Genomic DNA, 13,781 nt, shown 5'->3' on the forward strand with positions numbered 1-13,781 from the left:
TGTTAAATGAGAAGATTAAGGAATACGGAAAAGAATGCAAAGAGCGTGCAAAGAGATTCAACGTTGAGCGTATTCTAAAACAGCTGCTACAGTGTGCCCCTAAAGGAAGAAGGCACATTCGCAGGTGCAAGAGGAGATGGATGGATGAAGAAGTAGCAAAGTACCAGCTGGTCTAATGCTTGATGGACAAAAGAAGAATAAAATTTCAGTCTACTGATGACACTGGCTATTGAATTTGGTAGTGCGTATCGTATCATCACCAGACTCCCATTAAATGATCTAATTATCAGCCGTATGGCGTTGATATTTCTCGTTCGTAATGTTTACTGGTTCCGAATTCCCGTTGCAACTGAAAGCTAGCCTTGCTTACAACGGAATGATATGCAGTACAGAAAAACGAGATGTTATAAAAATCAGTCACTGCTGTGTGTTCCCGCTAACGTATGATGAAACATGCACCGTGATACAGAAGGACCGATGCAAAAAAGAATTTTATTTAAATGTAAATGTATCTCCTCGCACAGTACTGATGGAAATGGAATATATTTTCAAACCGTTATGTGAAGATCGTATCGCGAATTTGTCTGTACTTGCCGAGCAGCGTTGAAAATGTGCCGCTAGAAGTCAACGAATAAACTTTTTCTTTCCTAGGTCGTATTATTCTCGTTTGAAAATAACTAAAGTACATGAGAAGACGTAAGATATATGTAATGAATACTTAATAATTATCCACCTCATTCACACCTGGCTGAAATGTTGTGTGGATTATGATATATCGTATCTATAAATACAAACCAGGGTTCTACATACGTACAGAAGTGTGACTCAATGAACTCAAATATTCGTATTTATCTTAAGTGGTTGACTTCTTCGGCGCTCAGTTGCAACAAACTCTGCGTCTGCTGCATTCTTAGATACTATAACGACAATTTAATAATCGACTTAAAAATAACTTGGGAGTAAAAAGACTTAAAATATATTATTAAAGTTTACTAGGTTGACTTTAACTACAATAGAAAGCTGATGACCTCGCTTGGCCCCTTAAAACAACCATCATCGTCATCATCATCATCATCACTAATTAGGAAGCGTAGAATGCCACAAAAACGAATTAATCTTAACTATACTGAAATATTTAAGCTTTTTTCTTGTGTGATACAATTCGGTTGATTACTAAATTGCAGCTCCAATCTCGGATGCTGCTGCAGAAACAAAGTTCTTTGTTATTCTTGAGTGTCGAAGAAATCTACCATTTACTTTACTTCAGTCAATTTCATCTGGAAAGAACGGTTCTTGCATGTTTAATTGTACCCTCCGACAGATCACAAATGCGTTAGTCTATATATGTCGTGTGTTTGAGCTCTGCAAATTTCATAATGAGTTGACAACGCTGAACTATGGGAAGAGGAAAAGGAGTTCCAAGGAAACATTACGGGTTGTGCTGACGACATTACTTATTGCGTCGCATAGCTAACTTACACTACTGTACATCACATGGATTGGCAACACTGCAAGAAGACAGGTCACAAAAAATGGTTCAAATGGCTCTGTGCATTATGCGACTTAACTTCTGAGGTCATCAGTCGCCTAGAACGTAGAACTAATTAAACCTAACTAACCTAAGTACATCACACACAACCATGCCCGAGGCAGGATTCGAACCTGCGACCATAGCGGTCGCTCGGCTCCTGACTGTAGCGCCTAGAACCGCACGACCACTCCGGCCGGCCTCAGGTCACAGGAAGTTACAAAATTACCCGATTAGAACTGGTGCACTTGAACTCGCTATGGTGGTTACAGACTGTAACTGTTAAATAACTATATATAATAATGTTTCCACAGAATAAAAATGGTTCAAATGGCTCTGAGCACTATGGGACTTAACTTCTGAGGTCATCACTCCCCTAGAACTTAGAACTACTTAAACCTAACCAACCTAAGGACATTACACACAGCCATGCCCGAGGCGGGATTCGAACCTGCGACCGTAGCGGTCGCGCGGTTCCAGACTGTAGCGCCTAGAACCGCCCGTCCACCCCGGCCGGCTTCCACAGAACACTGCATAATATTTCCGAAATATTGAAAAATCTGATCATTTAAAACTAGGTTTTCTCTTCCTTCGAGGTTAACTGTAGTCGTTTTCAGATTAGTCTGTTATGAATTTTTTAAATTATGGAGACCACAGTAAGACATTAAAGGTTATCCTTTTTACCGCTGCAAGGAACGAGCTCCAACCAATCAATGAATCTAAACTTCTAAAATACCGACTTCGACACTTTCTGGCAAGGACTAAGAAGGGAATGTCATTAACAGAAAAGAAAAGGGTCCACATTTTTGTCTTTTAATGCTGTTAACATGTCTCTCGTAAGATACACTGCCATTCTGAAACCTGAATATATCGTCCACTATACTGTATAGTTGGTATTGGGCAAGAAATCATGTCGCTTAAGAGGTCAGACGAATAAGGAGACGTGTTTACTTGCTTGCTACGATCCCAGGAGTGAGCGCGTCTCGTAGTGATAAGCAGACGTAGTAGACATTAAACACGGATCCTCGTACCTCAGCCCGCTAGTTCTTACATTCCCTCCTGTGATCTCTGTGTTGCCGTCTGTCAGCAGATAGTGTCACTTTGGCATCACCACTGGTCCTCCCTTCAAGGGAACAAGGTCCGTGTTATTAAGCCTCTCCCAGTGGCTTGTACGACCTCCACTCGCCTCTCTCGCCGTGAGATCATTTTAGCTAGGTTGCACATCGGGTACTGTCTTTCTAGCTATCGCTATTTGGTAAGTGGTGTTCCCCCGTCACTTTGTGCTCATTGCGATCAACCTTTGATCGTTCACCATCCCCTGACGAATGCCCTTTTTTTAAACACTTCCGCTCTCGTTTGTGTTTACTGTCTGAGCTATGGGCCGTTATAGCGAACTAAGCCCGGGCTATCGACCGTGTTTTACTTTCTATCTGCCGTAGCAATATGGCGAAGGCCATTAAGTTTTTAGTTCAGGACCTCTGATTCTCAATGGCGTATTTTATAGACCTTTCCCCATGTCCCTGTTTTTAGCTGTCTTCTCTTTCGATGATTGGGATTAACTTGTCGTTTTCAACTCCACGTTTCTTGTTCTACAGCTCTGACATGGGAGCGTATGACACAAGTTTTTGCGCCCTAAAACAAAACGAAACAAACAAAACATTAAACACGGGTGTAACAAATGCTCGTGGAAGCACGTTATAGAAGAATTACCTACAAAAGCGGTGTCTGTTTGTAAGTGGACAGTTCAGCGTCTACGAGCAACGCCTAGTTTGAGAGGTACAAAACAGATCAATTTCTTAGTTTCTAGCAAGCAATTTTTCTGTTTCTTGTCGATCAATGTAACTAAACCAGCATCCAAGGGCTTCACGAGCACTAAGTTATTGGGGGAAGGGGACGGGCAGACTCCTAGTTCGCTAAATTACATATAATTTCATCAGGCTTTTAATTTATAAATGTTTTTAAAAACTGAATTTTATCTATCGTGTAAATGCACTTGTCGCAGTCAGTGTAGCGGATCCAATCTATTTTTAACCAGCTGCTGAGGATTAAGCTATAATTACAGAATTTAGCATGTGCATAGCCCTACCTTGTAAAGAAGTACAATCCAGACGCCTAACTACACGTTCACACGATCCATCTAATTCACAAAATAAGCAATCATATACGACTACTGCTCCGCCACCAATGCTACCACTACAGAAACTTTGACAATAATGTACAGCAGTAATATTTCTTGCAGAGGGGCTGTGGGGGATCAAAGGGATGTGTCATTGTACTCTGCAGTCTTTTACTTATTAAAGTTTCGATTAAAAAAAAACAGTCCATCAAATATTAATATTGCCAGCCTGTGGCCTGTAGGGAAACATCCACAAGTCCTAAATTTCATCAGCGTATGTTAAGCTGTTAAGTACTTATCAATGCCCTGTGCTGGAACCTTTCCAAGAAGGGCCGACGTTACCCGAGAGCTTTTGAGAATGAAGTAATTTATATCTGTGATACCTATACGGTGAAAGAAATCCTCCCAGTAAATTCTCAGCTCGCGCACATGTATGTGTGCGTGCGTGTGTGTGTGTGTGTGTGTGTGTGTGTGTGTGTGTGTGTATGTGTGCGTGTCCGTCTGGGAGGTTGGGTGGTTGGGTGTGTTGGCGTGTTTTGGTCACTGCTAACAGATCGCTAATGCAGTCAACAATCGGAAATAGACGACAGTCAACGCTCAGTGTTCCAACTTGTGTCGACAAGGCACGATGTGGTATATTGAATGAGGGGCAAACTACAGCTGCCAGTAGTTGAAAACGGACCAGTAAAATTTAAACAGGATTATACCACTGCGCCCGCAACATTAGGACACCTCAAGTGGTTTTATGAGGAGGAAGAAATAAACATTCCGCCTTTCTAGGCAAAGTGGTGGTGTCTCAGAAGCATTTCGTACAGAACTGTCAACTTACTTCTCCTGCTACACAGTTAGTGCGAAAACTGAAATACTCGGTATCACTCTATGTACATAGCAATAGCTGGTAGTAGCGGGAGAAGGGACGATTATGACGTATAGCGAGTATCACCGAAGGAAACTATGTCGATGAACTCACTATCAACTAATCATACCTCTTTACTATTCTACCACATAACTGGGAACTGCACTGTCGACTATAATACATATAGTTTAAATGTACTTTGGTTGCCATTGTTATACCTCTTTTCAACCAAACAGATTGACAATTTTTAAATTAAGAAATAAATAAAAATTCGATAACACTGCATGCTGTGTCACGGCGTTTAGTATGCTTCAAACGAAAATTTTTCCATCGATGAACCGTTTCCCTTTTTTTTTCCCTCTGAATCTCCCAATTTCCCTAAAACGATAAATTATGCGCCAAAGTGGAAACGATGCTTTGATAATACCCCGCCGTCCTGGGCGTCTTCAGACACGTCTTTGCTGGTCATCGGGGCTCGGCTCGAAGCGAACTCATCACTGACGAAAATCCCTCTCGAGTCAATGAGAATCTAGTCCGAATTTCCCGGACGCCACAGCGAACGGACTTATTGGTGTTCAGAGGTCAATGGTAATTGGTGCAAGGAAAAGTGTGAGCTCAGTCCTATGCCTGTGAGTCGTTGTGGTCACTAAAGCACAAGTTGCACGTCGGATTGATGATAATGAAAAGTCCTGGGCTCTATGTACTTCTCGACGATTGCTGGGTTCTCACGTTGTATCGTCTCTCTAGGTCGATTGCTTCCTTCTTGACGCTGTCTTCGCTCACGGTTCACCTACTGCGGGAAACATCGTCGAAAAGTGGCATCGCTCCTATTCAAATGTCGAGCGATTCGCTGATTACTCCAAGCGGCTCCTTTGATGATGATGATGATTAGTGTTTTAGGGCGCACAACAGCGAGGTTATCAGCGCCCGTTCCCAAAAGTTCAATTCAGAGCCGAATCGTGAGAGAAGTGCTATTGTTCAAAGTGCAAGATTGGACACAGCACATCAAAACAGGGAGATAAAACTAAAAATAAAATAGCAGTACAAACAGGGAAAAATAAGTAACGGTGGCTGAGTGACCACTTACAAATAATGGGTGACCAAACCACTGGACAGCACATTAACACTTCAATCCCAATATTTTGGGAAGAAGGCCAGACATCACACAAAAACGTAAAACTCTAGCGACACTCGCCTCATTATTAGTTAAAAGAGAGGGTAGGTCTGGTGGGAAACTGAAATCTTCCCTCAAACCCGCATATAAAACACACTCAGTTACAATATGCCGTATCGACAACTGTGTCCCACATGTCTGACACGTTGGTGGCTCCTCACGACGTAACAGAAAACCATGTGTCAAAGGACAATGTCCTATTCTAAGCCGTGTAAGGGCTACTTCCTCAGCGCGTCGTTGTCGGAAGGAGGTGAGCCACGGTCGGACAGAATCCTTCACCGCTCGCAACTTATTATCCCTCACGTCCAGCCACTGAGCCTCCCAACAACGCATGACCTTCCGAGTCACGAAAGACGTAATGGCCTGCAGGGGGACGGAACAGCTAGCAGGAGGTGGGATGGAGCAAGCCTCCTTGGCAGCCGCATCTGCAAGTTCATTTCCAGGAATCCCTATGTGCCCTGGAACCCAGCAGAAAATCACATCCTTACCCTGCTGTTGCAAGAGCAGGAGTGCGTCCTGCACCTCTTGCACCGCGGCTCCTTTGAGCCGAACTGCACGTTCTCTCTCGAATGCTGACAGGTGCGTATGTTGTCCACGCGCCTGTCTTCGAGGCATAGTTCTGTCCAACTGAGAGCACAGAATAAAATTCGCGAAGACGTTATGCCCTTGTTTAACCCTTGACAGGTGCGCGGTGAAACTGCGATGCAGCGCCACGCTGCATCGACCGCCAGAGTTTACAGTTTTGCATTTTCCGTAGATACCTGTATGAACACCAACTTGAGACCAATTTTCAAAAATCCTTCTGCCGGGCCTTTCTGTGGTTTTAGAGTGTAGATCAACACACTTTGTGCCAGTTCACGAGTGCCGGAGTATTCGTGCACGGTATCATGCATTAAACGTCGAATCCATCCTCTACTTTTCACATCACTGAGTCACGTGACCTTGCTTATTACTGGCATCGCCGTCGGATAGAAACATCGACCGGCTTGATCTCATACAGGAGCAGCGAACAGTGTGCCGCTATCCCTGAATTACCTTTTCTCTATTTTTCATTCCTTACTGGTCGACATCCTGTTAGCACATAACAAGCATCACAGAGATCTACAAAATAAGTTACGGGTACGGATTTAACTCTTCACTGACAGATACAAGGAAGTCAGCAGCAAACCAACTTCTCTAGCACCAAGCTAAGCAGTGGAAGATCATCACGATACAATTATAAAGGAAAAAGATAAGTTTTGCTGGGAGTGAGTGTGGTTCTCTTAAGAAAATGGGATGCACAAGCAGCAGCAAACAGGAGATAAGGAACTGGGTGAGGATGGTTCTTCGCTAATATATACAGCTTGGACTCCACCATGTAAATGGTCCAGAGTGACTGTGGACAGACATGAGAATAAACACAAACAGCTCTTCAAATAATCCATCCAGCTCATACAGTCACCCGAATGCGTTATCGCCTTCACATGATATCCTGGTGATGTGACAAGCATATCAACGGCCACAGGCCCAGAGACGAGAGTTGCTAATTCCGTGGTATGCCGAATCGATGAGCTGACTCCAAGGCGACGGGCCAGGGCACCGCATGTGGCTCTCTGTGAGGTAGCCGCTGCAGAACACGTAGCGGCATGTTGAGCTGCTGCCAGGAATTGAACTCTGAACCGTTGACTGAATAGCGACGGCTCATCTTTGCCAGTACTGCGACAACGGCACCGTTTCACGCAGACTGGGCGTCCACACAAAGCCCATATAACTCCAGTCATGGCACTAGCTGAAACTTAGTTAAACTGTCGAGTTGATGTATGATTCTTGCGTGACTCTTTTTTTTTGAAAAAAAGGTATAAATTTTCTGTTAGTTGCTTTATTATGTCTAAAACAAGGAAAATGGCTATCAAGTCGGTATTTAATATCCCGACACTGATTATGCAATGTTACTGGTTGTCTCTGTAACAAATTCACTCCCAAAATTAGTCATAAGACACACTACTGCCCATTAAAATTGCTACACCATGTGATATGCAAATTATTAGCTTTTAAGGGCATTCACACAAGGTTGGCGCCGGTGGCGACACCTACAGCGTACTGACATGAGGAAAGTTTCCAACCGATTTCTCATACACAAAAACCAGTTGACCGGCGTTGCCTTGTGAAACGTTGTTGTGATACCTCGTGTAAGGAGGAGAAATGCGTACCATCACGTTTCCGACTTTGATAAAGGTCGGATTGTAGCCTATCGCGATTGCGGTTTATCGTATCGCGACATTGCTGCTCTCGTTGGTCGAGATCCAGTGGCTGGTAGCAGAACATGGAATCGGTGGGTTCAGGAGGGTAATACGGAACGCCGTGCTGGATCCCAACGGCCTCGTATCATTAGCAGTAGAGATGATAGGCATCTTATCCGCATGGCTGTAACGGATCGTGCAACCACGTCTCGATCCCTGAGTCAACAGATGGGGACGATTGCAAGATAACAACCATCTGCACGAACAGTTCAACGACGTTTGCAGCAGCATGGACTATCACCTCCGAGACCACGGCTGCGGTTACCCTTGACGGTGCATCACCCATTGGTTACATGTCTCGGACACCTCTTTTTTGCATTGACGGCACTTTGAACAGTGGACGTTACATTTTAGATGTGTTACGACCCGTGGCTCTACCCTTCATTCGATCCCTGCGAAATCCTACATTTTAGCAGGATAACGCATTACCCCATGTTGCAGGTCCTGTACGGGTCTTTCTGGATACAGAAAATGTTCCACTGCTGCCCCGTCCAGCACATTCTCCACATCTCTCACCAATTGAAAACGTCTGCTCAACGGTGGCCGAGCAACTGGCTCGTCACAATACGCCAGTAACTACTCTTGATGAACTGTGGTAGCGTTTTGAAGCTGCATGAGCAGCTGTACCTGTACACGCCATCCAAGCTCTGACCCAATGCCCAGGCGTATCAAGGCCGTTATTACGGCCAGAAGTGGTTTTAATGGGTATTGATTTCTCAGGATCTATGCACCCAAATTGCGTGAAAATGTAATCACATGTCAGTTTTAGTATTATATATTTGTTCAATGAATACCCGTTTATCATCTGCACTTCTTCTTGTTGGCGTAGCAATTTTAATGTTTTAATGGCCAGTAGTGTATTTAATCCGATGTACATTTTAACAGCACCTTCCCCCCCCCCTCCCCCCCCCTCCCCCCCCCCCCCCCGCTCAAGACTGTCGTCCCATCCTCCCCTTCCCGTTATCCCTTGCATAAATCACACGGTTCAGTGATGTAAGCATGTTTGTATTTCTAATGGTATGTTCTGACATCTCTTAAACGGGTCTATTGCTATGCATGGTTTAGACTCGTTTCTGATACTGTTTTTGTTGACAACCATACTTCGACGTTTAACGATAGGTCTCAAAACCACTATAACCTTGTTACCTGGTGACATGCAATTAGAACTGCTTTTAGGAAAACCAGCAGATGGTCAGTTGAGCACCACAGTTAAGGTTGAAATCAAATGAAATTATACATTGCTTCAAGTTCTTTTATGTGACATGTAAATTAATTAGTCAATGATTTTGAGTATGTTTACTGTCAATATTTCAGCTACAAGCTGTACTTCCACTTTATGACAATGGTAATTGTGGACTATGCCCGAAAAAAGTAACCAAATAAAGTTTCAGCTACAAGTAGACTGTAGTTATTAGTGGCCACACAGGTGATAAAAACAGGTGATAAAAACACGTGTTTGTTATCTATGACGTTTCCCCTCCGAAGCGCATTTTAGCCATCAATTTCCTGCGGGGCAACGTTCAACTGTCATGCGCACGTAATGTCAGGTGTAAAGACATCTATACAGCCTAGCTACAAAGTGCATCGCTGTTTTTTTCTTTTTTTTCACTTTCTTTCGACTTTCACACGCGAGGATGGGCTGGAAGAGTTGCACTATAAAACTCTTTTGCTAGAAGCAATATTAAAACGACATGAAATATTTACATTCTTTTTAAAATTATTATAGTTGTGGGTATGCATTGGTGGTATTTAACTCTCTCTGCTTGGAATTATTAAGCAATAAAATGAAAGAAATTTTGAGCCGTGCTGCGGCCCGCGTTGATGCTGTTTGTAGGTTTCCGCTCTGTTGGAGGCCAGACGGTATCGTTTAGTTGGCTTGGTTGCGGTTGTTTGTCTTTTTCTCGTGTTAACTGGCACCACTCAGTTCCACAAGCGCTGCCTGTCCACTAGTGGCAGCAGTGGCGGTTATCGATATGTAGTGACTGTTGCCCTATCTTTGAGGCGACGTCGTTGTTTTTCCGGGTCGTGTGAGTAGGCCAGTTCGGTTGGGGACTCAGGGGGAGCCAGGTCTGCGCGGTGCGATAAGCCGAGACCGCTGGCGGCACTCATGGACTGCCGGATGGAAGGGCTGTGGCCACGAGTGTGTACGACTTCGTCGTAAGCCGGATCCAGCAAGCCTTAAGATGAGTGCATTTCAATCCAAGTAGAGAAACCTCCACCACTGTGATATCTCGCGATTCTCCAGTGACTTGGGTTCGTGTTGTTGCTCATAGTGTCGCCGAGGCGAAGAGCAGAGAGTGGAGTGCTTGGGAAAAGCGAATCTGATTAGCTTTCCTCGACGCCTTATTACTGTTTACTGAGTTCAGATTGCTACAATTTGTTAAGTTCAACCAACGGTAGGCATGTTGGGATGGGCACTAACCATACCCACCTCATACAAATAAGAGTCAGAGACGTACAGCATTGGCAAATCTATGACTAAATTACAGAGGGGAGACCCACTGTAAGACAATTGGATATGATCCAGATAGAGGGAGAGCTGGAGACACCAGGTTTGAGGAGAAGTATCTTTATTGAATTGGAAGATGCTTGTAAAAAGAAGAAGCACGAAATCAGTTGAAGGAATCACTCTTGAGCCACAAAGTGCTACCAGCAGTCCATCTATCAGAATGACAATGCGTAGAGTTAAAAAGATTGGGACACAATGTCTACCAGCTCTTTACAAATCACATATTTCCACAGTCAATGCAAAGCGGCGCTAAATGTGGTGCATCGACGCCACTGGACAGTGGTCGGACTGGAAACTAGCGATTCGGAGCGAAGTCCACTAATGGACGTAATACACCAACTCAACTCACGAAATTTGTTCAGTGAACAGTATCTCTCCTCATACATGTTCCCTCCTGGTATCTCAGTTACTGCCGAACACATGCAACAATATATCGTTGATGACAGGCAGATCTAATACATCCGCAGCTCACCGGCCTGGAAAGAAATTCTGGACAGTTGATGAGACATCGCATTGCTAGAACCGACACTACCAATACAGCAGATCATCAGCGCAGCCCCTTTGTCGTTGAAGTAAAATGCCACTCTGCGGGTTTTCCATTTTAGCTACTTGCCGGATTGTGTTCCGTCTTCCTTAGGGAAACCATCCCGTTCGGACACCAACATCAGACGAGCTATCAGATTCTACTGCCGAAACTCCTCGGCTCAGAATCAAGGATCGTTTCTACGTGGCTGAGTCTACCCCCGCCAGTTGTGACTTAAACAACGATGGTTTTCGTAATCCCAGCTGATGAGAGGGAATGTGTCGTCCAGGGCCAAACCTCATTGTTCTGTAATGTTACAGTCCTATTTTAAATCAATTTTTTTCATGTTCTTACTTTTCAAGTGACTAAATAAAATAATAATTAATCTGATATCCTCAGAAAGAGAACCGTTTTAGTAGGCAAAATATCGATCTCCATGGGTACATTTATTGACCAGTTCTCGTTGTTCAATAAGAGAACGGACGACCAAGATCCTGGAGCCTTGTCTAAAAAGGATTCAGTAAAGAGATGAAAGCTGGAGAGAAAAAGACTACGTAGTTTCTCTGCCTCACCGTAACTTAATACGGAGAGGGACTCGGCCACTCTTCTTGCGAAATAACGTCATCTATTTGCTCTCATTACGAACGGCATTTTCATCCTGGAAAACGACATATTGCTTCGGTTGCACTACAAAATGTTAAAAAATAGGCAATAGAGAGTAAATAACGACAGAGAGACATGTAGGTTGTTTAAACTCGCCCCAAGACACACGGTGGCAGTACGGATATGAGGTCAGCGGAAGGAATAGCCCATGTCGCGATTGCGCTTATCCCTGCCCCACGCTTCCCTCTACAGGTGGGCGTCAGCAGCAAACAGCTGAATCAGGTAGCAACTTCAACGGCTGACAAACTGCTTATGCCCTCGTTCTCCTAGCTTATCATGTTTTCCGTAACCGCTTGACAACCAAAAGGGCGCTGACTTGTCTAGCGAGGGAGGTGCCGCATTGGTTAGCACACTGGACTCATATTCCGGACGACGTGGATTCAAATTTCAGTCCGGCCGTCCAAATTGAAGGTTGGAGCGATGGTGTATTAAAGTAAACGTCGACAAGTGCGAAGCAGGCAGACCGAAACTACTGCGCAAACACCAACACTGTAGACCAATAACGCTACATACGCGTCCAATACGTTTCCGAGAGAAAGTCAGGTACCTTGGTGTCTGGCTGGACCGGAAACTTACATGGGGGGACCACATCGAATACGTTGCCAACCGAGCGCACGCGAGGCTCAAACAGCTCTACCCAATGCTCAACAGGGAAAGCACACTGAATAAGAGGATATCGAGGTCCATATACATGACACTGATTAGACCTCTGATGACGTACGCAGCTCCCGTCTGGGGATATGCAGCTCCTACACGACTGCGCCGCCTGCAGATCATACAGAACCAGGTGCTACGAATCATTAGCAACGCTACACACGCACCGTGGATCTTCACCATGAATACCGTCTTGATACTCTCAAGGAAGTATTCAAAAAACACGCCACATGACAATACAGGAACTCGAGACACTCGAACAATCCTTGCATCCTCACTCTGGGAAACTACTATCACAACCACAGGTGGAAGCACAAGCGGCCAAAGACACTGCTAGCTAGGGCATAGCCACCTATGGTAAACTAACATACGCAAACAGCGACAAACGTCGGCAAGCCCCTCCATATCAGCAACACTGACTGGCAACTACCAGCTGCTATTAGAGCCGGCCAACAGGCCACAGCAGGGACACCGACGAGCTCGCCCACAGACGCACAAGCAATCTGCCAACATTCCCTCACACTGTGCCTCCGGTATATGACCTATCGGACGCAAGATCGATAACAAACCTAACTGTTGCAGGTTGCTGACGCTGAACGAGGACTCTGTACCAGCACCCAGCTCCAGCCGCCGAGCAGCACAAACGCACAACGTCAAGGTATCGACATGCAAGATACCCACTACTAACAAAGCCTATCCTTGCACAACCTATCGCAGGCAGCAAGACAACCGCTACTGCTCTTACCACCCGACCTAACTTTCGCATAGGTTTTTATCCCTTGGCTCTTGCCTTGGCACTTTTTTTCCTCTGCCCTTCAAACCGCTACCCTTCGTCAGACTTCGACCAATCTATCTCCAGATGAGCGCATATTAATGGTTAATCCTAACCAGACGTACGCAAACATCGCAGTACCCACATCCTGCGACACCTCACTTTAGTGAACACTAACCCTTATGCAGAGATGGCAGTAGACATTTTGTGTTGCCCATCATGCCGGTGTGGGCGTGGAGGGGCTCCACCTCTTATAAAAAAAATCCAAATTTAAGCTCTACGTGATTTCCCTAAATTTCCCCAGGTTCGTTTGAAAAGGGCGCGGTCGATTTCTTTCCCCACCCTTCACTAATAGGAGCTTCTACTCCGTCTCTACTGACCGCCTTACCAAGGGGGGCGTTAAATTCTAATTCCTTCTTTTTAACTTCTGACTTGCGTGCTCTTCTACCTACTCTTTTATTCTGATGGACTCAATACATCTACGTAGCAATAACTGACTGAAAGAATATTCCTCTTTCTAACCACTCTGGCGTGAACTCTCCTTCTCTGCACTTTGCAGCTCACAGCTCACTGTGTTGATCACCGCTGTGGTACAATATTTAAAAGAGCAAACGATACTGCGAGGAAATTACTTTTGCGAAAGATCTAGTGTTTTTGTCATCAGTCTTCTGAGTCATTCGATGCGGCCTGCCACGAATTCCTCTCCT

The sequence above is a fragment of the Schistocerca serialis genome, chromosome 5, assembly GCF_023864345.2.
Source record: "Schistocerca serialis cubense isolate TAMUIC-IGC-003099 chromosome 5, iqSchSeri2.2, whole genome shotgun sequence".
Taxonomy (NCBI): Eukaryota; Metazoa; Arthropoda; class Insecta; order Orthoptera; family Acrididae; genus Schistocerca; species Schistocerca serialis.